Source organism: Parasteatoda tepidariorum, chromosome 6 (assembly GCF_982258835.1).
Source record: "Parasteatoda tepidariorum strain Cologne lab strain chromosome 6, Ptep-v5.0, whole genome shotgun sequence".
NCBI lineage: Eukaryota > Metazoa > Arthropoda > Arachnida > Araneae > Theridiidae > Parasteatoda > Parasteatoda tepidariorum.
In genome coordinates, this window is record NC_141760.1 from 256,692 (window position 1) to 282,900 (window position 26,209).

At 31.1% G+C, this 26,209-nt stretch overlaps 1 protein-coding gene across 4 annotated transcripts in view; it reads right to left on the reverse strand.

The window, feature by feature from the left end:
* The window catches only part of LOC107454759 (xylosyl- and glucuronyltransferase LARGE1), a 168,155-nt gene that overhangs the window by 32,647 nt on the left and 109,299 nt on the right, over positions 1 to 26,209 (reverse strand). For 2 of the 4 annotated variants that reach the window (XM_043040565.3, XM_043040566.3), the window contains one exon: positions 24,171 to 24,247. The gene's annotated coding sequence lies outside the window, so the exon portion shown is untranslated. The remainder of the gene's footprint in view (positions 1 to 24,170; positions 24,248 to 26,209) is intronic. The other 2 variants (XM_043040567.3, XM_071179042.2) reach the window with 1 other exon arrangement.

Below are 26,209 nucleotides of genomic sequence, written 5' to 3' on the forward strand. Positions count from 1 at the left end.
CTTCTTACAAGAATCGCGATAGTTGATCTTAAAATTGCGTGAATATGAATAACAATTATGGATTTTGAAATCACATGAATATGAAACTAGATATACGATTTTGAAAATGAGAAAATACAAACTGGGATATAGAATGTTTAAAACGGTAAATACAAATCACGATTCATAATTTTTAGATCGCGTAAATACGAATCATGATGCGTAATTTTTAGATTGCATAAATAAGAATTATGATGCATAACTTTTAGAATGCGTGAATGCGAATCCCAATGCCTTATTTTAAAATCACGTATAAATACGAAAATCAATGTTTGATATTATAAACCGCATGAGCAAATCAACACATTGAATTTTAAACTTGCTTGAATATGAATCGCTACATAGGTTTTTAAAAAGACATAAATACGAATCACAATATCGAATTTCAAATCTCGTAAATAAGAATCGCAACGAACAATATTCAAATCGCGTGAATAAGAATCACAACACGCAAATATGAAAAGCTATGTTTGATATTAAAATCGTGTGAATAAGAATCGAGATATTAGCAGATTCCAGGCTTGGGACCTCTAAAAGGCTTGTCAGAAGTAGCGTCGTTTGAACTACGAAAATCGGATCTATCTGGAGGGCGGGTAAAAAATTCGGAAAATCTTATCTGCTGCGTGTCTGGTCTGGTCGGTTGGTCGGGGTCCCTGAGGCCAAGATGGCCCTTTACCCCTTCATCATGAAGTAAAGAGATGAGGTTATTCCTTGTGGTTGGAATGAGGATGAGATGATATTAGTAAGATGAGGCTACATCAGTGGAAAATCTGCTGCGTGTAAAAGGGGAGAAAATAGGTGAAATAAGTAAAAATGACAAAGGATTGGTAGCTATGTAGTTTGAATTTTCTGTTTCTCTTTGAAAATCGGTGAATTTTCTGGAAAAGCGGAATACTTATAAAAAAAAAATGAAATTTTTAGAAAATCTTAATTTTTGATAAAAAAGCTGAAATTTAAGAGATAAAAATGAAAAAAGCGGAAATCCGCTAAAAAGCGGAAAAATCTCATCCCTGAATAATAAGGACACCGTTTCTTTTAAAGCAAAATGTATTTAATACTTGGCGAAAAAATATATGTTTTAAATAAAGGTTATATTTTAATAATTTTCGTTAGATTTTGTTTCTTTCCTCCTTTTAAAAGTAAAATACAACATTTATAAACTTAGATTATGTTGCAATTGGTTCTGGTAATTTATTTTCTTCGCACATAGAGTCAAATATATAGGACAATACTTGGTACAATTTCATCACTAAAAAATAAGATTTTTTTTTCTGTTAGTATTCTTTTGATTCTGTGTAAAAAACAAATTGGATTTAATCTCGTTCGTTGGAGTTTTCAAATATAATAAAAGAAAGAAATTCAAACTTTTTAGAAAGCTTTATGGCACGTCAATATCATATTTAAGTCTAGAGAATTTTCTTTCAAGATTAAAATTTGCTTTTATTTCTGTAATAATTAAAAATATAGTTAAAAAAATGTTTAATTAATAAAATTAAGTTTTTTTTTAATCGCCTTTATGAGTTCTTCTAGGCAACTCTTTTCTAAATAAAAATCGCCTTTTCTATCATTATTCAAAGCTTGGTTACAAGGAAATTAAATCATAGCAATGTGACTTAAAAATGCGCAGTATGCAAACAAGAAAAAAAGTTACATACTGGACACATTTTGATTTTTTTTAACTTAAGAGAATAATTTTTTTTTATGCTAAAATATAGACATACCGTTATTAAGAAGAATTTTGTAATTTGCATTTATAAATTACGTTTTCATGCATAAAGAAATGGCACCGTATTATATAAGTTTATAGACAAGTTTTTAAGTTTAATATTTCATTTTGCAAATGAACTTCTTAACGTTTTATGTAAATAATATTTTATCTCAAATACTTAGTTTTAAAAGAGAATTCCTTATGGATGCCCATAACTGTTACATCTGTTTTAGTAAATAATAGAAATAAGGGAGCTAAAAAATGTTCTATACAGTATTTTAATTGCTTCATTTTAAAACAACTACAGTTGTACATACAAGTATTAAATAAATATAATATGTAACGTAACTTACTTATTCAATAGTAACTTTCAAATTAAATTGAATACACAAGAACTTTTAAATACGAATTTCTACTATATTTTATTATAAAATACGAATGTACAGTATGCAAAACATATAAATAAATAAAAAGGACCGTTCTGCATAACTTTTGATCTAATGATCGGATCTTCACGATTTAGTACTAGATCTTAATGGTTCAAAGTGGTAACCTCATATGTGCTAATTATTTAGTGCAGCAGTATTTTAAGTTCAGACTAAATTTTAAAAAAAATCAGACTAAAAAACGTACTTTCTCTGAATAAACATAACTTTCTTTCGACGGATTTCTAACTCTCAAAATATAGGAGGTAGTAGCAATCTGAGAAATATGGCTACAATAGTTTGGATCAAGAGAGCGGTCCAAAGTTTGGACCCTTTAATGTTAATTTTACTTTATGCGCATTTCACCATAGTTCTAAATATTTTTAAACGAATTGAAAAACTTTTGAACAGAACTATAAAATTCGTTTCGGTTGAATAGTTCGTGAGAAATCAAATTTTAAAAACGTGACTTTTTTAAAAATTTTATTTCTCAGGGTCGGTCGTTTTAAAAAAACAAAATTCAATCAATCTAAAAAGTTGTAGAGATATGGCGAAATATGCAAAAAGTAAAATTAACATTAAGGGGTCCGAACTTTGGATCGTACTTTCTGACCAAACCATATTTCCCAGAGTATTTCTAACCCCTATATTTTGAGGGTCAGAAATTCGAATCCGTCGAAAAAAAAAACTATGCTAATTTAGAGAAAGTACGTTTTTGTGACTGATTTCGTAACTTAAAATATCGTCTGCGTTAATAAATTAGGATATTTGAGGTCATCTCCTCGAACCATTTAGATGGATTCCTAGAACGGGAAGATTCGATCATTAGATCAAAAGTTAGTCAGGGTGGTAAAAAGAATATTCGCAACATAAATGGTTATAGGCCGAATCACAGCTCTTTATTCGGCTATGCCAAAGCTTCAGCGGGGATGCCGAAGCTCTGTTCCAACTCTAATTATAATTGTCAATTATCAGGACTATAGATTCTTAGGGGATAATCTCTTTTATTAAGTGGGCACGTTAAATCTCTTTTATTATTTTAATAAAGTTAAGTCCCTTTTATTTATTTGAAACAAGTATAAAAGGGAGAAATAATATTCTTCATAATTTTTATAATTAAAGCCATGCCTTAAATAGTAGGCGAAAATAAAAGTCATTACCTAACTTTCCAAAAATAACCCGGAACCATTAAATTTTCTTGTGTGACTTAATCTATTTTTGAAAGACAAAAATGGCGGAAACGGAGACGATATTCCAGAGAGACGAAGACGAACACCCGAGATGCTCCGATTGAGATAGATTGAGAATAATTAGTTCCCTATTATGCAAATGACTTTGTAAGAGAGGATCTCCGAGATTTCAACGATTATTCTGAGATGCGGGGCTTCACAGTACTCAGAAAAGCGTTAACCGAGATTATCAACGGCTTAAGCACCCAGCGCCAAGAAATATATTATTTTTGATAGTTTAAAAAAGTAGTTGTAACAACTACTGTTGATATGTAATAGTTTAAAGGATTATGAAAAGGGGGAAAAAATAAATTTTTTATCCAGGTTAATAATTCACTGCTTAATATTTGAGATTTATTCATTTTTTTCCTTTTATATTTTTTTAATACCACATTTGCAGGTATACTTTTTTATAAGAATTCAGAATGGAATTATAAGGTCATTTATAAAGATTAAGAAAGATGATTTTGCAGACAGAGTAATTTTTATAGTTTAATAAAAGTTAAAACGTATTCTTAACACACATAATTGAACGCTTCTTTTAAACTAAATGTTTGGAAGAACTTAGAGAGTAATTAGATCAAAAACGGAAATAATGTATGGAACAGATATTAGTATTTATTACTGGATATAAATTGTAGGTGAAACTATAAAGCTACTACAGCAAACTCTCAATAACTCGAACTTCAATAACTCGAAAACCTTGTTATGAAAAAAAAAAATTTCCCTTGGCATAATATATCCACCTAATGTTAATTTGAATTCCTATGTAGAAGAATTTCTTCTCAAAACCTTGCTATGTCGAATTTTTTTCGAAATGTGAAATGAATTTTTTCGGAAAAATCCCAATGTAAGTTTACTGTAAACCAATTTTTTCTATTTAATGCTTAATTTTCTGACTTACTTTTAAAAATAAATGATCAGTGTCGAATTTAGATTTAGTCCACTATTATTACATACATATTTATTAGTAGTTATTCTTATGTTTCATTACTCATTTTTTTAGAGTATTTCAGAATATATTTTTCTACTTTTTAGAACATATCGTTCTGCAATAGTAGCACAACTCAAAAAACAAGCGTTTTGGACTAAGAACAGGCGTAAATATGAAAATATACATTCTTTCAGCAGCAATACCAACACAACTCATGATTCAACTTGAAGTTAATCTTCGTTTAAGCAAACTAAAGCATTTCTTATGCATTTTGCTTAGCAATGAAAACTTTAAACCCACTTATCTCAAAATTTGTTTTTTTGAGTCGTGCTGCTATTGCAGCCCATGAGCGATATTTAGTTCTGAACTTGTTATCTCGAAAACTCACTACCTCGAAATTTTCTTAGCGTCCCTTTAACTTTGAGATATCGAGAGTATACTAGTTAAACTCATTTATGTTCAAAATAACTAAAAATGTACTAATTAAAATGTAATTTATTGAGAGTAATTTCTGCAAATAAACAAAAAAACATTGAAATTCTAGATCTGAAAAAAAAATTCAATTCAAAATTAAAATCTAATTCAAGATAAAAATCTGAATTTCAATCCTCTCTTCTAAACGAGATTTACGTCAAGTTATCAACACGTCTGCTTGTTATTCCATCTAGTTTAACATCTTTGTTAAAAATCTAGTTAACAACAACGAAGGTTAAACAACTTTGGGATTTCAAACAACAAAAAATTCCACCCCCCTTTATTTCTCTCACCTTAAAATTATATACGCACGTCACAGATTTATGAGTAGGAAAAATATCCATGCATTCGAATTCAGAAATTTTGCCCTAACCTACACTGTCCATAAACTATTTAAGGTTCGATTATTATATTCACACATAATGATATCATTTATGGTTAGAAACAGTAAATAACTGTTGTTGCCATCACGCAATCTAAATCTTAATACTGTTGATAATTCACTATGCTAACGGAGTGACATACCACTTCTGCACTTAAAGTATTCTCGTCGATGTGATGACTCAAGGCATCAGCTTAAGCGTTAAACACATCGTCCAATCGATATGTAAATTACATGTAATTTCTTACTAAAAACTCATCGTGAAGAAAACTTTAGTCACAGCTGAATGCGTGGGAATATCCGTAACCTGCAAGCGATGTTATCGTAAGTAAAGCGTGGCATTCGTCGATTCAGTAGCCAATCAGGATCGACAGACACGAGTGGCGTCGCTTACACGTATCCAATTTAATTGAACATAAATCACATGGTTGGATCTAATAATGTATATTTCTATTCTAGTTGTAACTACACAATTAGGCATTTAATAATTTTTTTGAATTCCTACGAAATTTTGAAAACGTAACAAATGATTTAACTCTAAATTTTAAAGCTAATTTTATTTACAAAATAATATATAAAGAAAAGGAATTAAAGTATTAATAGTTTTATTTCTTCGCTCGATCTCATTTGAGTAAATTTGAGTACATATTTTGGCATATATATCACAACATATTTTGGCATATATATCAACGCAAATATAAAGACCCTGTTTCCTTTTTAATCAGTAACAGAGAACTTTATGATGGTTTTCTAAAATATACAATTTTATTTAACTCATAAAAATAGAAAACGTTTTTTTTTAAACCATCAGAAACGTTTAGTTCAAAAACGACTTTTTATCAAGTTATGGCAAATATTTAATTCCAACTTCGAATAAACTTTTTCTACGATATCAATGAAGCACACGAACTCCACCGGAACTCCGAATTGAACGTGAACAAATTAACAACTTCGGGTTCGTAATGTATCTCCGATTCCCCGCGGAGTAAGATGTCAAAGAAAAAGAAATAGGGAGAACAAAGTACCCAAAAAATAATTATTGGCAAAATAGTATCACGTTTTCGATAAAAAAAAAAACTAAATAAATAAAAAGGATAAAGAGGAATAGAACGTGAACGTCATTCATCAAATTTAACCCGACGACGTTCCCCACCTTTGTACCTCCCCATACCGTTACAGTATCACACACGTACGGCGCTAATTAAGAGTTGGTAAAACGTCGCACGAAACAATTACTAACCTAGTACAAGAATGATTTAAGATGTCGCCTTTACTACCTGCCCCCCCCCCTCCCTCGGATTCTTAAACGTGGCACGTGCTGCTTATATTTTAAAAAGGGGTTGACAACAAAACGCGGTATATTTAAAACAAAAAAATGCTATATATTATTTTATTTTTCTTAAAACAAAAATGTGGATGCACAAAAGCATAAGTTGACTGGTTAAGTTAAGTTTTATTTAAAAGAAATGAAAAAAATGAAAAACACGTTTTATTACTTTTTTAGAGAAATTTGTTTTATTAAAACTATTAATTTTTTTTGCAATTGATTTAGATTAAAGGAACTTCATGTTAATTAAATAATTATTGCTGATAATTGTTATAAAACAGAACAAGTTAGTGAAGTACGCATTAAGCAAAGATTTGGCTAAATCAAAGGTACTTAATGTTGATTGAATAATTGCTGATGATTGTTTTAAAAAACTAGTAACGTAGTGACGAACATATTGAGCAAAGCTTTGGTTAAATTAAAGGTAATTTATGTGAGTCGTTTCGTTGTCTACCCCCTATTAAAATATAAGCAGCATGTGCCACGTTTTTAGGAATCCGGGGGGGGCAGGAAGTAGAGGCGACATCTTAAATCATTCTTGTACTAGGTTAGTAATTGTTTTGTGCGACGTTTTACCAACTCTTAATTAGCGCCGTACGTGTGTGGCAGAATTTGCTACATAATAGAACCGGGTAAACCTCTTTCTATGCTTCGAAGAATACTTTACATTCAAACCATACATATTCTCACTTTACATGCAAACATAAACATTCAAATCCAAACATTTAAGAGACTCCGCCCCATTTTCTACCACTGATAATGACATGTTTCAGCGAGGGCTGCAAGAATTTGACTTTAAAATCTGCCAAATCACTTCACATACTCAACATTTGCGAAAAAGTCGGCCAGTTGGCCGAGCGGTCAGCGTGCATGATTACGAAGCCAATGTATGCGGGTTCGATACTGCAAAGGGCATGGATGTTCCTCTCAGTGTGTTGCGTTAATGAGGCCCACCCTATCAAAGGGGTATCTGTGGCAGTGTGGCGTGGGTAATACTGCTTGCTTCTTCTTTTTAATCATTTCCAAGTGCCCACCGGGTAACGTTAAATGAGCAACACTTCCAGCATCTACCGACGCGAAAAGAATTCAAATACTGCCGTTAAAAAAATTTTTTTTTTTAAATGTGGAAAATTTTTTTGTTTCTTTGTCAGGTAAATTAAAATTTTTTGATGTACTGATAATATTTTGTTTGTTATAAGCCTTCCAAGCCCAGATGAGAATTGTAACGGGCCCGTTTAACGATTCCATAATCTCAATAGACACTGTATATGAAATAGATAGACAATTCAACTTCAGTCAGAACATTTGTTTCTTCGATTTTCCCCAAGCAAAATGACGAACATTTCTTTCTTTGATTTTCCCATCCAAAATGACGGACATTTCTTTCTTCGATTTCCCTCATCCAAAATGACGGACATTTCTTTCCTCGATTTTCCCCATGAAAAATGACGGACATTTCTTTCCTCGATTTTCCCCCATCCAAAATGACGGACATTTCTTTCTTCGATTTACCTCATCCAAAATGACGGACATTTCTTTCTTCGATTTCCCTCATCCAAAATGACGGACATTTCTTTCTTCGATTTCCCTCATCCAAAATGACGGACATTTCTTTCTTCAATTTCCCTCATCCAAAATGACGGACATTTCTTTCCTCGATTTTCCCCATGAAAAATGACGGACATTTCTTTCCTCGATTTTCCCCATCCAAAATGACGGACATTTCTTTCTTCGATTTACCTCATCCAAAATGACGGACATTTCTTTCTTCGATTTTCCCCATGCAAAATGACGGACATTTCTTTCTTCGATTTCCCTCATCCAAAATGACGGACATTTCTTTCTTCGATTTCCCTCATCCAAAATGACGGACATTTCTTTCTTCAATTTCCCTCATCCAAAATGACGGACATTTCTTTCCTCGATTTTCCCCATGAAAAATGACGGACATTTCTTTCCTCGATTTTCCCCATCCAAAATGACGGACATTTCTTTCTTCGATTTACCTCATCCAAAATGACGGACATTTCTTTCCTCGATTTTCCCCATGAAAAATGACGGACATTTCTTTCCTCGATTTTCCCCATCCAAAATGACGGACATTTCTTTCTTCGATTTACCTCATCCAAAATGACGGACATTTCTTTCTTCGATTTTCCCCATGCAAAATGACGGACATTTCTTTTCTCGATTTTCCCCATCCAAAATGACGGACATTTCTTTCCTCGATTTTCCCCATGAAAAATGACGGACATTTCTTTCTTCGATTTTCCCCATCCAAAATGACGGACATTTCTTTCCTCGATTTTCCCCATGAAAAATGACGGACATTTCTTTCTTCGATTTTCCCTCATCCAAAATGACGGACATTTCTTTCTTCGATTTCCCTCATCCAAAATGACGGACATTTCTTTCCTCGATTTTCCCCATCCAAAATGACGGACATTTCTTTCCTCGATTTTTCCCATCCAAAATGACGGACATTTCTTATTATTGTTTATTGGAATTATTGTTTATAAATTTTTCTTTTGCAGAAAAAGACACGAAAAGACAGGTATTTCATGACCATAATTTATTAAAATTCTAAATATAATATTTTTCACTTATTTCGGTCTAAATTAGTACAAATAATGAAAAATTAATAAAAATTATGTTAATAAAGATTCTGCGTTAAAGGGTTAAACAGATTACTTAATAATATGCCTTTTTCTTTCATCCGAACGCCGAGTTTAACTGTTTTCAGCTTGTTTAGACATTAGATTTTGGATTGTTGAGATTAAGAAAGTTTCATTAAAGCTAATTAGTAAACTACTTGGGCTAAATTATTCGTTAGAACACAACGAATAACTTGTGGATTTTTTGGATCACGCTTAATTTATACATTTTGCGCGCTCAAGTACGTAATTTTTTGCAGAGCAGTTACAACAGAACCAACTTTAGTTTTCTACAAAGCTTAAATAGAATCTATGTACATGAACGTACGAGACACTACGACGAAATGCAGAAATTTTCTAATCAGTTTTATAGGATCAAATAAACATATTCTTGATAAAAATTCTAAAAAATTAAAAGGAAATGTCTTGAAAACATTTTGTATATCATCGAAATCGCCGAAATGTAATAAGAAACGATCAAACGACACTTACTAAATAAGTAACACAATTTATTTTATAAATTAGTTACAAAAGATACATAATGAAAAATAGATAATTCGAAATCTTCCATTTGATTATTACATAACGCTCAAATTTTCAGAAGTTATTGTAGCAAAAGAAAACCACGTATCTATAAATTATAGTTAAATTGCGAATTTCGCGAATTGAATATTTTTTCTTGTTCTTAATTAAGTCAGAAATAAAAGAATTCGATAAGAAATTTTGCAAATATTTTTCCAGGAAAACATTGAACAATCCCATTGATTTCTTGAATTTAAAACAGAACTTGCAACTTGTACCCGCCCCCTTCTATGCAAAGTTAATTAAGTTACACGAACTAGAAAGACGTTGTTTCGAACAAAAAGAACATTATTTTTCGTTTGCACTTTTTCACTCAATGAATTTATTTCGTTTTTTGCGTTCTTTTCTTTATTTTTATGTAGTTTTTTAATTTAATATTTTTCTCAGCTCCCTCTATAAACGCGGCTATTTTTCAGATATCGCGCAAGGCCTCACAAATTCAGTTTTAAAAAGAGAAAAAAATGCGTATTAATTTAAGAAAGAATGACTTTGTGAGAACAAGGGTAAGGGGAGGGGAGAAAAAGATTGAAAACAAAAAGAGAACACACAAGCAGCAGTAGATGATAAAAAAAAATGTTTTTAACGGCAACACGGATCGTTTGGTGTTCAGCGGATAGTTTGCTGTTGCCAGATGCTAATTAGATTTAGTTTTGCTGTGTTCCGTGTTTTCTAATTTGGTCCAAGTTTTGTAGATTTGTGTAAAAGTCCAATTAGGACGCGTACAAGACGTGATTAAGGGAAAAGTAATTACAGAAAGGTACTGCACGGAAAAGAAAACTGAGAAAAATAACACCGAAAAAGAATTACCGAAAGGACTGAAACAACTAAACTTTATGTGTTCTTAAAGCGAGACAAGAACATTTTTAACTTTTCGTTTCGTGTTTATGTTTGAACCTAATGCATTTAATCCTATCCAAAAGGATTAAAAGAACGTAGCTTATTTCAGCTGAAAAATGACTACGTGAAGCGGGAGATATTTTTAACGGGTAAATATAAATTATAAGGATTATAAAGATTTTCGAATTTTAGAAGTTTTAAGTATAGACGTAAAAATAAAATATTTATTAATATTTTAAAATTAGTTTCGCCACTTCTACAATTTTCTTCGCATAAACTTTTCTTTAATTTAATAGTATAAAATTGATTAAAATTTGAAGTTATCAAGAACGAAACGGAGTGAAATAATTAAATAAACAAGAATTATAATATGAAATCTTATAACAACTTTTATTTTTAAAATTTAATAAAACGCATTTTTAAAAACTTCTCAGCTACCGTAAATTAGAAATTACATAAAATAAATTGAGCAATAAAGGTAGAGGTAAAAATAAAAAGTAGAGTCTCGATGATTCGAGGTCGAAGGGACCGAGCATACCTCGAATTGTCGAAAACTTAAAATTTAATAAATATTTAAATAAATGGAAATCTAGCAATTTTTGAATTTCAGCATTTAATTGATATTATATTTAAAGAAAATTAGTCACATTAGAGGGTACATTTACTGCATTACACCAAGTTACAATATTCAATATATTACTGCATCATGTTAATTGCACCTACTTTAAATTAATTGCCTCATGTTTTTTGTTTAAACACAAACTATATATGTTTCAGTGTTTAATACACAATATCGTTTATCAATATTCAGTCGTAGTAGTCGTCGTAAAACCAATCATAGTAATCATTCCGCGTGTTGTGTGTGCGTTGGTCATTGTTTGGGAGCAAGATTGATTTTTTTCCCCACTAGCTTGGATTTACGAGGAACTCGAACATTTGAGACTCTACTGAATTTATGTTTAGGAGTAGGTTATGGGGGCATATTTAGAATATTCGAGTATGAACAAATACGTGTGAAACATAAAAAAGGAAAGTCATGTATTCATTATCATTAACAAGTTTTAACAAATTACATTTGTAATTAATTGAAATACAATCCACAAAACGGAGGGAAAAAAAATAGCGAAATTAGAAAAATCGCACTTTTTTTTGCAAACGAATGTAATTTTTGACAAGTTTCTTTTATTATTTTTCTTTGGATTCATTTAATAAATGTAGTACAAAAGTATAGCAAATTTGGAAAATAAGAAGTTTCAGATATTTTCTCTTAATTCAAGGAGAAACGTCAAATTTTTTAATTATCCCGGATAAAAAAATATTTCCCAAACGTAAGTGACGCATTTTGTGCTATCTAAAATAATATGTAAGAAGCAATGCATTTGTATAATGTTAGAATTTACATTTCTTGTGCTTCATAAAATATTATATTATTCCATGAAGTATAAAAATATAAACTCTTACATATTATTCTTAATTTATTATATAGGAAGACATACACATTTTGTACTGAGTAGAATATTACGTAGGAAGTGATATTTGTGGTAAGTAGAATATTAAATAAAAAGCAACATATTCTGTTTTGTGTGGAATAAAATGCAAAAAGATATGCATTTGTTGTTGTGTAGAATATTATGTATAAAAATATAAATTCTTCCATATAATTCTACTAAGCGCAAAGAATACGAATTTGTACAAATTATTCGTAATTTATTATATAGGAAGACATACACATTTTGTGCTGTGCGTACATAACGTAGGAAGGAAAATATTTGTGGTGTGCAGAATATTATGTAAGAAAATAATATTTATACATCAGAATAAAGACGTGTAGCTTTTTTAAAATGAAATTTCAAATTTTAGGAATCAGGTGAAAAGGATCAGAAACATTAGAGAATGAATATTTCGCCAAATAATCAGACGTGATGAAAAATCGACAAGGAACTTTAGCAATAAACTTTTCCCAGTAGTAACATTTCATTTACAATTAATACCAATTAAGTCCTAAGGAGGCAGGAGTTTTGACAGAGAAGATTCGACGAGAGTTTTCCCGCTCTATGGTGTCTCGTTAAGGCTGTTTGTTCCATGACACTAATCTAGAAGGCTTTGAGTTTCTTTATGATTAATGACTTACTCCCTATCGATCTGGAGACACGCTATTTCTTCTGCATCAGATAGTAAAACTTTTAGAACTTTTCATGCCCGAAAGGTTACCACCTTTTTAAGTATTCTAGTGACAACAATGGCGTTTGGAAGGAAAAGAAGGGTTGAAAATATTCCTTTTATTTTGGATGTTCCCTGTTGCATTCGGGAACATGATTTGAGAGAGTGCTCCCAGGGGTTGAATTGCTTTTTAAAAGATTAAAAAGCCCAGAGTGAAAAGCTATATAAAGTCGATTCGTTTTTCTTAAAATTTAACCGCGGCGTTTATTTATTTAGTTCAAGGCAAATAACGATGGGTAATTTTAGGTAGCGATGTGATTGGGTCTTTGATGTTTTGGAGTCATTGGGAGCAGCAATTATCATAATATTTGGTACATATATATTAACTTTTGGAGAATTATATATTTTAATTTTTAGAATATTTTGCATAATAAAGGGCATTTTCATATTGTATTTTTTCACATTTTGGTCTCAAGATAAATACTACTATACACAAATAATAAGACACTTATATATCGTAAAACTACCCGAAGGGTTAATTGTATCGAATTTCTAACGTCTTATAATTTTTCATTGTTATTTAAAACCCCGAACACCGAGGATAAAACAAATTATATTTTGATGAAGACAATCGCTTTTAAAAGACGTACTAACAGAAAAAAAAAATCTGAAGACATTATTTTAATGTGATAAATCAGTACTAATTATTGTGGATGCTGAGAGGACGCTGGGTCTAATGAGATTGACTCGTTGAGAATCTATAGAGCAGTCTAAAGCAACCATCTTGATGGGTTTTCGAAATTTTCATATGTTTTGAAAAAGTATGAAACAATATTTTTTATATATTTTGGAGTAGTGTGACACAGAACGCTATGAGCAAAAATTAATTAAGACGGGGCATGTTATATGCTAATTTAAGTAAGACGGGGTATGTTATATGCTAAGTTAAATAAGACGGGGTATGTTATATGCTAAGTTAAGTAAGACGGAGTATGTTGTATGCTAAGTTAAATAAGACGGGGTATGTTATATGCTAAGTTAAATAAGACGGGGTATGTTATATGCTAATTTAAATAAGACGGGCTAAGTTAATTAAGAAGGGGCATGTTATGTACAAAGTTAAATAAGACGGGGTATAATTATACGCAAAATTAAACAAGACGAGGGCTTGGGCTTGTAATGTGCAAAGTAAAAAAAAAAAAAAGGTGAAGTTTCACACTCAAGTGAAAGGTGACACTCTGGGTGCCACAGTGATTTTTGCTCATCGTACCATTCGATGAGCTCAACTAGATTACATAAAACCGTTAAGATTAAGAGCAGTAGAGCCGATTCTGATTCCTGCTAAAGAATGTAATAGAAGTATAATATATTTAAATCGTACCATTTTAATTCGTTCTTTTAAAAAGAAGGAACACCCATTTAAACAAACGATCGGTGTTTGTCCAATACAGTGGCGTACGCAGAATTTTTCCAAGGGGGGTGTTCATAATTTTCTGAAACTACTAAAAGAAATTCGAATCTGTAATAAAGCACTATTATTTCCCTAATTTAGACAGCTAGACAATTTTGACTTTTTATTTAGACAACATTGTTTAGTTAAATTTTGATTTGATATTTTAAGTTTAAGAACATAATGTAATATCTTTTGAAAAAAGTCCAGTGTCATATGGGTGAAAAGTAACACTTTGAGGGCCACTTTCACATTCATCAGATTTTGTTATGCTAGAAATGTTTTCTTCAACGGAAGTATCACATTTCTGTACAACTAAAAACTTACATTGGTGCTAGATGCTGTCACCTTACTAATTTCAGGTCGTGATTTTTTCTCAAAATAATTAAAATTTTTTAAATTCTTGCGTTTTGACATTCTGAAGATCCAAGAACAGAATATATATATATATATATATATATATATATATATATATATATATATATATATATATATATATATATATATATATATATATATATATATATATATATATATATATATATTGGCACAGAAATATCCGCTATGATACGATCTCAAAATTTCGAACTGTAATGAATAACTTCAGCGAGCACAGTATCTCCAATGGTATTGTTACTGATTTCTTCACTAGTCGAAATAGTGGCGGCGACGGGTTCGGCGATTGAATGAACTTTTTGTTAAGACAAAACAAAACAGATTTAGCGACAAGCTCCGAAAGACAAGCGGCTAACTTCACTGTACCCCGTTCCCCCTTTTATATAATTTTTCACCACACCTCCAAAATACTCGAATTGTCTCAAAGACGACAGAACGTCTAGGATTCCAGAATCAACGCGTCAAGATCTCGCGAATGACAGCTATACAATCTCGAAAACTATACTGGCAGGACAGAAAGGAACCAGTCCGTAACAGTATCACGTGAATTTGGTTTCATAAGTACAACCCTATTATAGTAAATGTTTTTTCAGTATTCTGAGCAATACCGTGAGAAAAAATAAAGTAGGAATAAAGCTAATAAAAATATATTGTCTTAAAAAATAATAGCTTGCATAATTTCTACTAAAATTTTTATTTTTGCCATTTTGTCTGAGCTCAAGGGGGTGTTTAAAACCCTAAACCCCTCCCTTGCGTACGCCACTGGTCCAGTACATAATTTAACTTTCTGGAAATTCCAAAACAAATTTAGGTTGAGGCAAAAAGATTAATCAGCTAATGATCTAATTTTTTTAGAAAGAAAAAAAATTCCTAAAACATAACTGATTTAACATTTTTTTCCATAAGCGAAATATAAGACATTTGCATATCATTAGCATAATGACCAACAAAAAGGAAATAAGACATGAAATTTAGGAATCTTCTCTATAACTCGTATTTTTTCTTTCTTAAAAAAACAGTGCGGTTAATGCGGTTGGTATCACGCGATTTGGTTTTTAACTTATAAAATTTTTCATTCTTAAAAGGAAATAGTTTAAAATTCTACGCGAGCAGATAGAAAATTTAAACTAATCTCTTCCCTTTATGAAGAAAAAGTGAGTCACGGAAGGAAACTTTTTACTTTCGTTTTTACTTAGCGAACGCGCTGAAGATACATTACGAACAAAGCGGGAGCATTTTGTCAAACCATAAATCAGAATTAAAAGACGTCTTTATACCTGGCTTAAAAAAGTACAGAAGATGATGTTAAAAAAAAAAAGCGAACAAGCAGAATAGATTTTTGAGAAGAAAAATTCCAATAATTCAGACTAAAAAATAGTTAGAAATGAAAAATTGAAATGGGCGTTAACACAGGAAATAAAAAAAAGCATGACGAATCATAATGTCATGTAATTTAAAGAACATATGGAATAATGGTTTGACAAAAAAAAAGGTGTTTTTTCTTTGGAAAAATAATTTGATTGGATAAAAGAAAAACCGCAACACGAAAATAATTTTGAAAGTTAAAACATTTTTTTTTTTAGCATTATTTACATTCTTAAATTGAGTAGGGCATTTATAAATAATGCTAAAACTAACCATTTTTCAATGTACCTTTTTCTAAGAAACTACTTATGATATTGCTTTGAAATTCTTTTGGGTATACTTGATATTATATCAGTTGTATGCTGTGATAATGCTTTAGGGTTAACAGGAATACTTTTTGAGTCATGAAAGAATTTTGGTCAAAAATTATGAAACTTTTTTAAAAAAATTAAAAGTTCTCAGTTCATAGTTTTTTTTTTAAAAAAAAAATCGGCCTAAGATATGTATTAACAGTTATCACAGTGTTAACATATATTTGTAAATATTCTGTGAAAATAAATGAACCAATATCTGGTTTAGATGCTGAGAAAAGGTACATCGAAAAAGATCAGTTATAGCATGGTATAGGCTCTACCGATTCATCTTCTGCAGTAAATTTTCCAAATTTCTAAGAGGTATAACAACTATGCTTCAATTACAAATGCAGCTAGGTTCATAAAATAAAGGACCGTATAAAAAATATATATAAATCTGATATTTAAAATAAAGCCCTTGTAGTTTTGTAGCTTTTACGTTCCCTCTTTTATAAAAAAAAAATTCTCGTGTTATTAGATTTTTCCTTTATTTTCCTTAATTTATTTAAAATAAATTTTATAAGTAGAAATTACGATTTTTTTTATAAATGCAAAAATTAAATTTTATTTTAGTCTTTTGAAATAGGAGAAATTATTTAAATTTCCGGGCAATTTCAATTTTAAATGCTGAGTGTCAGAAAATTCAAGCACGAAGCAATTTTGATAGAAAATAACATTTTAAATTAAAAACTGTGGCACTTTTTTTAGATTGACTTGTGAATGTGTGAAACAATACATAAGTAAATAACAAGTCATGTCTAGCTTTCACTTGCTATTTTGACCCTAAATCTTCCTTTTTCGAAATCCCTGATCTTTTTTTTTTTTTTAAATGAGCCTTAAATTCAACCGAATATGAGCCATAAATCTAGTCGAATATGAGACCTAAATCTACATTCGATTTTATTTTATCACATTCTTTACGTACAACAGTTTTCATAAAAGTTGCAAAAAAAAGTCAAGAAAATTAAATTTAGCAATTATAATACACATTTTTGTGTGGTTAAAACATGCTTTAAAAATTATTAAAATTTAAATATTTTACATTATAGATTAAATTTAATGTCGAAGGAAAACATACAAGAGGGAAAAAAAAGAATAATTACATGAATTAATTAACTTGCCCAGGAAAATATGAAACATTCTTTAACACTAATCAGCATAAATTTTAATAACAAAATTAAATAATTAACTATCGAATGTAACACTATTTATTAACTGGAGTAGAACGTTATGAGAACAATCAAATCAGGCATTTTGAAAAGAAAAGTCAAAAGAAGTTCTCGGTCGGTACCGTTTCTTTGAAAGAAGACGAATTCAAACAGCATATGTTAGTTTTCACAAGCAAAAGCGTCTGAAAATATTTGATGAGAGTATGGAATAAATTTTAAATATTTATAGAATAAAAAATCGGATTCGAACAGCGAGAATTCGTTCGTAAAAGGTGCAAAATTTAAATATTTAATATAAGTTGATGGGATTATTTATGATTTTCGTGCAAGAAGCGATATTTGAATAGTTATCATGTTTGTTTCTTCTAAGAAATACTTTATTTGTTAGTTTTTTTTTTAAATAAAGAGATCAAAAGGCAATGGTAACTTCAAAGTCACAGTTAATATTTGATTTAAGATATAACCTTCATCCTTATTTAAAGACGATGTATTTTATGATTTTATTTTGATATTTTATTTCTTTGAGCATCCTTACAAACATAGTTTGGAAGAAAAAAAAGAAAGAATAAGAGTTATAAAGTATGAATTTTTAAAAGTCAATAGTAAACTTCTTAAAAACTACACCATTTTGTGAAATCAAAGTGTTTCTTTTTCCCTCACTGGGCCTGTGTGATTTGTTTTGGTCTTGTTAATTCGCGCGCTAGATCTGCACTGTTGACTATGGTCTGGGATTTAACTTTAATGATGATCGGAAGATAACGCAATACCACTTTCAGATCGAAGAGCAGATGGTGATAATAATCACCATCCTCCGCATCACGTTTCTCAACCGCTAAACTGAGCATGGTAAAACTGCCGGCTTTGAAACTGCAGAAAGTTAAATTACAGTGAATTGTACGACGCAACTGGCAAAAGTGATTATTACCCAAACAAAAAGTGATATTTATCTAACCCATTAAACACTCAGCCCTTAGCACGGAGAAGAATCGAGCTCCGGCCGAAGTCGTGGTAGGCGAAGACTCTAACTACAACAGGGACTGGGCATACTGAGAAGAGTAAAGTTAAGCTTAAAGTGTTTCTGTTAAAAAGAATGAGCTCACTCTTGCTAACCCTGCATAGAGGTTTGCTTCTGAAGAACCTTTTCATTAGAATTAAACCTCCCTTCGTAATACAAAGGGGAGACAAACCACGAAAATCCAGCAATAATTAAATTCAAATAGACGATTATTAGAGAAACTTTTTGTCCAAGTTGTAGTTTCATCAGGATATTATAGAATGCCGAAAGTCGAGATCAGGCTTAAACAAGTTAAAAGACGAATGCTAAATCTTTGAATGATCCTGGTTTTAAGGGTTAACTTATTTTTTCACCTCTGTTAGTATTTTTTCCCCATTTTATTTAAACATAGCCTTACAGTCCACATCATCATTAAAAAATATCTTAACTTTTTCTTTTAAGGGGACTCAAAAATGATTGTTATGATAATATATAGAGATTTTTAACACTTCGACCATTTGTTTTTCCTTTTCGATCTTCCGTTAACATGACTTTAAGTTAATTACAAATCTATTTGAGATAGAATTAAGTTCATTTTGTCTGTTTGTAAGTAGCTAAATTTTTGAAAGTATTTTATTTTATTTTATAACGGTCGTTAAACAGCTGACCCAATTTTTTGGGTTTACAACAGATAATGTTCAACTGCGTAGCCTTGTCATTTTGAAACCAATCCAGAAGACAAGAGAACTCCTGGATCAAGTAGTGGGAGAAATTTGCCTTCGTGGAGTACTTTTAGATGGAACTAACCCACATTTGAGTTACATAGAGAGAAAAACCACGGTTAGCACGACGGCAAGGGGACTCTAACCCATGATCCGTCTACCACTCAGGATATTTTACATCAGCAGTGTGATCGGTGCAAGTTGGAGGCTGAATTCGCTTCGACCAGCCACCGCTGGGATCCAACCCGGGTCACCGCATCGCTGCAGACTCGCGTTTCCCAAAGGCAAAATGGAAAGAAGTTGGATCGCGAGACGATCTGAAAATAATGACACAAGCAGTTTTGCGAACAAAGCAGCACCTCTTGATGTTGAGTAGCAGGTTAAGAAAAGTTAGAGAAAGTAAAATGTTTTCTTATAAATAAATTGCCCATTATGTTGATGATTTTGTTATCATACTTTGAATGGTGGTGATAGCTCGACTGAATAATTCAGCAAGAAATAATATTTCTTTTCCCTCTTCATTTTTTTAAATGAATTTTCTCGATGACAGTTGAAGAGCTGAATGGATAAGAGACACTTAAGAGTGAATTGGGGGAATTTTGAGTACATTATCTTATTGAGTTGACACTATTTAGTAAAGAATATACACCTTGTCATTGCTGTTTGTCCACAAGCTTCCAACTGGGAAAATTTAAAAATCTTTCACATTCATAGACGTTACTTGATTTAAAATTTCATTTGCTTCAAAATATACAAATACAAAACGGTCGACATGCGTCAAGCGCTCAAACACTAGCGCCCATTTTCAAGACTTTCCAGACACAAAAAAGAAAAATGTACAAAAGTGATTTGAAATATAAAACCAACCCAAGATTCAAAAGGAAAATGACAAAATAAAGGTGTGAGAGATGAGAGAGCTGATAGGGGCAAATCAGGGTGTGTCACAGGAGGAGGAATAAATGTCATTAAAAAGGGAATGAGCATTCATATGAATAAAACAATTGCGACAAACATTTTGCACATTTTTGAAGCAAGCGAATCAAGTTTTTAATTAAGTAAAGTAATACTGCTTCAGTTTCTTGGGATTATTTATTTAATAAATACATTGTGTTGGACAAAGAAAGTAAACTTTTCTATAAAAAAAAAAATCAAGCTCATTTAAGATGTTAGGGCATCAAGAAGAGCTGATGTGGAAATAATTTTGGCATTTTCGAAATTGAATTTATGCACAAGATTCTAATGATTGATTGTGTAATGCTTTTGGTATTCTTGCTAACGGACATATTTATCGTGTTCCTTAAGTCTAACTTATAAAGCGCGTCTAGTTTGACCGATGCCGCATGGACACGGAATGTGGTCAATGTCCCAGAGAATATAAAAAATAATGGGATCTCTAAGAGACTTAAATTATATTTTGTTGATAGGCTTAAAAATGACTTTATAAACCAAACTCGAGAGGATATTAGCAATTATATAACAAACGGGAGAACAAAACGGTTGAGTAACAAGTTTTCCGCAAGGATAAGAAGAGGAGGGAAGAGCGTTGTAGACAGACAGAGTCAGTTATAGTTACAGTGAGTTATATACTCACGCCATAGCATTTTAATTTGTTGTCAAAAGAAAAGTACTTTAAGATTGCTCGAAGACTGCTTGAAACCTTTTTTAACACCGGAAACACTTAAAGACTATTAATTAGTACATTTATCCACTGAGATTTGCGAAATTTAAAGTTTGGCAAAATTTATGTTTGTAAAAGTAAATAATAACAATACAGAGTCAAGTAAGACTGAAATAAGATTTTTTTCAAAAACAGGGTTCCCACTCAATTTCAGGAGATTTTTTTCAGACTTTACCATGTATATCAGAAATATTTGAATGAAAATGCAAAAGATATTTTATCTATACCATGCAATTTTTTATCAGACAACTTTGATTTTTATTTTGTAATGTCAAATAGTTGATTTTGTGAGCAAAGAAATATCATTGAATGACGATAGAAGCTTGGAACAAATAATTGTTTATAGATGTTAGAATCATTTAACTCAAATCTCAATAACTGATTACTGTTACTGACAATTTTCTGAGACTAGTTATTTTCTAGGTATAATGTAGGAGTTGTCCAGGTTTTTTTTTTTTTTTTTTTTCTTTTTTTTTTTTTTAAAATTGCAATTTTCCCTGTCTATTTCCTGCTTTTAAGAGGCAAAAAAAAAAATTCCTGACAATTCCAAGTTTTTCCCTGACCCATGATAGTCCTTATAAATATCACTTCGAACATTTAACCACAAAGCTTTTCGGTCCATAAAGCTCTCTTATGAAACAAAATCAAAATTATGAAACAAAATCTAATCGAAAAAATTACTTTTCATAAAATTATTATCCTTCAACTGTCAAACGGTCAATATAAAAATTTTAAAGTAAAGCATATAACAAATTAGAAAGCAAGGAAATGCAGATTTTTAATAAAAATTTACCATTAAATTCTCAGAGCAATAAAAAAAGGGATAAATAATTCCTTCAAAACACATTATACGAACTACTTGGAATATCAAGTTTATTCCGAAGAAGATTCATAAACTCTATTCTCGCTATTAGGGGATCATTATGCGAAAGTGGACCTTATTTACACAATAAACTAAATGGATAAATGCATCAGGACTTCATCAAATAAAATGGGTCCAAGTTCTAACCGATTTTCCTTCATCATGACGCCATACTATTACTTCAATCAGAGCAGCGGAAGAAAATGGTGCACCGATATTGAAAAGGTTCTCATCGCATCACAGCCTGGAAAACAAAATGGCCGTTTAGGTGACTTACGACTCTAAATCGTTACAGTAAAACGAGATTTTTGGCCATTTCGGGAGTCTACCCCCCATTTGTGGGGGGAGGGGGTTTTCTGGATATCCTTTGGGCCGTAAATGGGCCGTTAGCGAGGAGAAATCTGTTTTACGAGGAAAGCGATTTTTCACCAACATTTCCTACATTTACGGGGACCCAATATCCGACAGAACATGATTCGAATCCCGGCCCAAATTATGAAAACGTGAAAAACCTTAAAGAGTAGGAAAAAGAAGGGGGAAAAAAAGGCGTGAAAATAATCAAGGGAAAAAATATTTTTACGACAGACATTTTAAGGAAAATGTTAATCGATTGTGAGATAAAAAATATTGAAGTCTGTTTGCAAATTATTATGTCATCAGTGCCACTGTAATTTAGTGATCGAAAAATTATTTAAAATAAACTTGTTTTATCTTAACTATGCCCAATACTAAAAGCGTAAATAATAAGTTAAGTATGAAAAAATTGAAACAAAATTCTTAGAGACATACGCTACTACTCATTAATTTTAATACGCCATAGTTTCCCCCCCCCCCCTTTTAATCCCAAGTATGCAACTACGGCGGGTCTTTAATGTGATATTCGTGCAGTTGTTGCTAATGGAAACGCTTTTATTTTTTTATGTATCAAATATAAATCATAAAAAATTTTCAAATACCTTTGTGTTACCGAAAAAAACGTAAACATTTATTATTGATCACTGCTTGTAATAAGCAAAATACACATGAAATGACCTAAAATCGTATGTATTTTACATAATATAAAGCGGTGAGAATCCTATTTATACAAGTTCAATAAAGATATAAATATTACAAGAGGAAATCATCTATGAGAGGTGATGAGTAGGTGGAATAATATTAGATCCTGAATGTTGATCAAAGGACCAATATTTTGCTCCAAATATGTGGGGTGGAATTAGCTTTTACAGGGAATTATTTAGATTATGGGAATATTCTGTTGTGGATGCATACATAAAATTTAGTGTACATAATGAAGAGTACACAAAATTCTGCTGTGTATGCCTCATTAAAAAAATGACTACATATTTATGCGAGAGTTTCATACTTGGTGTATTTTGTATTTATCTGGAAAAAAAAAACTGTACAATTTATTTGAAAAACAAATGGGTGCACTAAAATTAATGAACGTTACTGTTCCTTATCATGGTAAAAAAATAGCTAGGAATATTTTAAACTTTTTGTAACGTGTCATGTTTTTGTGAACATTTGTACTCACAATTTTGTGAAAATATTTCAGAAAGAAATTATAAGTGTTTGTGTGAAAAATTGCAAAAAACAGGGATCTGTCTGGACCTTTTTTGTGTGTGTGAATATTAGGAAAAACTATGCCATACAAGGAGCTTCATTTTTACGATTATGGATTATTAAACTTTCTTTTTACAAAAGATGAATTTTGTAAAGGATCCATTATTAAAATGACCAATACTGTAAAGAGCCCGTTTTTATGTGATAATAATTTAAGAAGGGCTAGTTTAAACGATAAGTTTGTTGGGAAGTGTTCATTAATGAACTGAAATTTCCCCTTAAATGACCCCTAAATAATTCAACAAAAAAAAAAAAAAAAAAAAAAAAAAACGTATTTTGAGTCGTGAGCACTTGTTTCACATTTCTGCTTAATTTCGTTATTCTGTTGCATCATTTTTCACACCGTGATGCGCATCGCGAAATAGACACGAAAAATCATCCTTATTTATTTTTTTGTACTCGTATGTTAAAATAAAAAAGACAAAGAGATTGATACTAAGTTATGCATATTATATGCTTCCGTGAATGACCGAAATCTGTCGACTTTCACCGATGAATGTCAACAATCACATAGTCGCTTTGGTGAATGTCCGAAATATTTGTTGCATCCGATTTGATATTTCATTATTATTATATTTAATATCAGCTGAGGATACATTAAGAGAAACACCAGTGCTTGGAGTACCGGTTAAATACATACAGGGCAGTGGCCTTAAATAAACATTGATGTAGTCGGTCATTCGGGATATAACATATATAGACTGATTTTTAAGTGTATAAAACACTAAAAAATTGTTTCCGTACAAAACATTTAGATTGCGATGATTATAATTACATTAAAAAAAAATTAATTTTGAAAGTACTTACCGAACTTAGTATAAGGAATTATAGAGTTTCTTGGATCCACTTTTTGATGTTCACAACAAGTTACTTTTGGATTCTTTCTGAAACAAAAACGTACACAAATTAATCAATTTGAAATACGTTATAAAACAGATATATGAAGTGGTGTAAATAAATAGCTACCCTCTGATGGTGGTGCTTGGGAAGTAAAATAACAAGATGTATATTTCGTGTGTATTACATCACACATTTTAAAATGGTGCGGTTACTATTTTAGACAGACATGTTCTGATAAATTTATGAAATATTTCAGAGAGCTTGTTCGCGTCTAAGTACACTCCGAATGGATGCCAAGCTCCCAGCGCAAACGTATATCAATATCAACTCTTGAAACGACGTTGCACAGTCTTTTTTTGCTTGCTTTCTTATTAATAATAATAACAGTTATTAACAACAATAATAAGACATAATAACAATAACATAATTGGGTATACTATAGCCTACGTCACAGGTTGTGTTATTCCTACTAAATTTAACCCATGAACGGCATTTTCTGCGAGCCTAACTTCAAGCCACAAATAAACAAACGAAGTGTTTGATCGTTTAAATAGCTGCTCGCCAGATTTTATTGCATTATAAAGAAAAGTAATTGATATTCGATTTTTGATTAATAATTGATTTATGTGGATAGTGGCATTTATGTGGATAGTAGCATAGAATTTAGCATTGCGTCATGGTAAATGTTATTCCTACTAAGTGGAAGTAGTTGTGTTTTTTTTATATTATACCCAATTAACAAGTAATAGCAATTAATAAAAACGGTATCTAAAAATGGTAACAAATGGGCGTTTTTCTGTTCGCTTTTAAAGAAACTGATGGAAGAATAATAAATATTGTTTCTTGCAGATGATTTTCTTCTACAGAGAAACAAAATTAAAATTCTTTATCTCACATTTGATTTGTAAAGAGCTTGTCAGCAAAAAACGCGCCATTTTTAGTGGTCCAATCAAATTTAATGCTATTACAACGTCATATAGTTGTTTCTTTTTCAAGAATGAATGTTCTCCTTATTTATCAAAATATACTACCAAGTCTAGGATTCCAGTAAGACTACCAAACTGCAACCTTTTTCTAATAATTTTAAGATATATATCGTAAAAGATAGCACTAAATAAATTTCTGTCTGATGTGTTTAGCTTTTATAGTGTTCTGAACGCATATTTGTATAATTTGATAACGAAATAAAACGAAACTATATGCAGTCACGGAAGATTACTTAAATCCCATACCGCAATGGTCTTTTCTTAACTTGTATAGTCATTTGTCTGTTCCGACTAAAATAGTAACGAAATTAAGAAACACGAAATATGCTTTGTCTAGAGTAGAGATGCCGAACCTTTTCCGATAAGTGTGCCAGTTTAGAAAAACTATTTCCGGGTGCCTAGAGTAAATTTTCTTCTTAAAAAATAAATTTTATATCGTTTAACAATAGAATCACATAATGTAACAATATTTGCTTTTAAGTTACCAATTGTTTTAAACGGAACTTGAATAAACAGCACTTTTAAAATATTTCAGTTAAATATAAGTTTAGGTAAAATATTCTAAAGCGGGAAACCATTGCGGTAAGCAATCGAAATTTTATTTTATTTTGTAACCGTTGATGAACAGCTGATCCAATTCTGAGTATACAACTATCAATATTCAACTTGTAATTTTGACATCCAATCTAGAAGACAAGGGAACTCCTTGATCAAGCATTGGAGGACGAACTAGAATTTGTGGAGGATTTTTTAATGGAACTAACCCACATTTGCGTTACATGGAAAGGAAAAGCATGGAAACCTCTTACGACGGCAAAGGAATTCTAACTCATGACTCGTCTACCACTGACAATATTTTAAGCCAGCACTGTGGTTGGTGACAGTCGGGAGCAGAATTAGAATCGACCAGACAACGCTGGGATTGAACCTGAGAGACGAACACTCCATCCCATGAGTTACCAAAGATCAAGCAATTGAAATTGAAGCAATTAATGTTAGATATTTTAATTTTTTTACACA